Source organism: Nestor notabilis, unplaced genomic scaffold, assembly GCF_000696875.1.
Source record: "Nestor notabilis isolate BGI_N333 unplaced genomic scaffold, ASM69687v1 scaffold2122, whole genome shotgun sequence".
In the NCBI taxonomy this organism is placed as follows: domain Eukaryota; kingdom Metazoa; phylum Chordata; class Aves; order Psittaciformes; family Psittacidae; genus Nestor; species Nestor notabilis.
Window position 1 is genome coordinate 11,426 of NW_009916769.1, and position 901 is coordinate 12,326.

Genomic DNA, 901 nt, shown 5'->3' on the forward strand with positions numbered 1-901 from the left:
GGTCCTTGAAGCTGGGCAAAGTGTCCAGAGAAAGGAGAAGGAGTTTCATGTAGCCAAATAATTCATTAAAAGAATTAGCAAGGAAAAAAGTCAATATTCTTCTCATTTATTTGTGATTTCAATAGGCTTAAAAAGCAGACTAAGTGGAATTACTTGTAGTTTCATGTTGAATTCTTGATGCCATTAAAAAAGTGAACTAAATTCACTAAGTTAGTGGAGAGTTTGAAACTGAAAGGGTTTTGATTCAGCTTTCTCTTTCCTGGTTCAGCCAGCCCTGCTGGAAATCGCTGTACAGAGTCCTGTACATAAAATCATAGAGTCATTGAATGGTTTGGATTGGAAAGGACCTTAAGATCATCTAGTTCGACACCTTCCACAAGACCATGTTGCTCAAAGTCCCGTCCAACCTGGCCTTGAACACTGCCACAACTTCCTTGAGCAGTCTGTCCCAGTGCCTCATGCATCTGTGTGGTCTGAGCACCAGTCCTTCTGAACAGAAGGGAAGCAAGGTGGGCATCTGGATAAGGAAGCCTGATCCTTAATATATGCATATAGGACAATTTTGTATCTCTAGGCCTTACATAACGTACTGGAAACTCAGGCATGACTTCAGAAGCTGGAATATCCAAAATACGTTATTACATCTGGGGCTAAGACTGTGATTTATCCATCTGTAAATTTCTCTTACCTCTTTCAACTTACTTAATTCTCTCAGGAAAAGAAATATTTGTATGTGGAGGTACTAGGGTCAATGGGGTGGTGATGCATAGAGCACATCTACAAAAGCCTAGGCTGATTGCTAACTCCAGAACCTGAAGTTCTTCAGATGAGGGATTATGGGACACATCTCCATCCCTTGCTGAAGAGAGCAGCTCCACCCATCTTTGCAGCCTATTTTAGT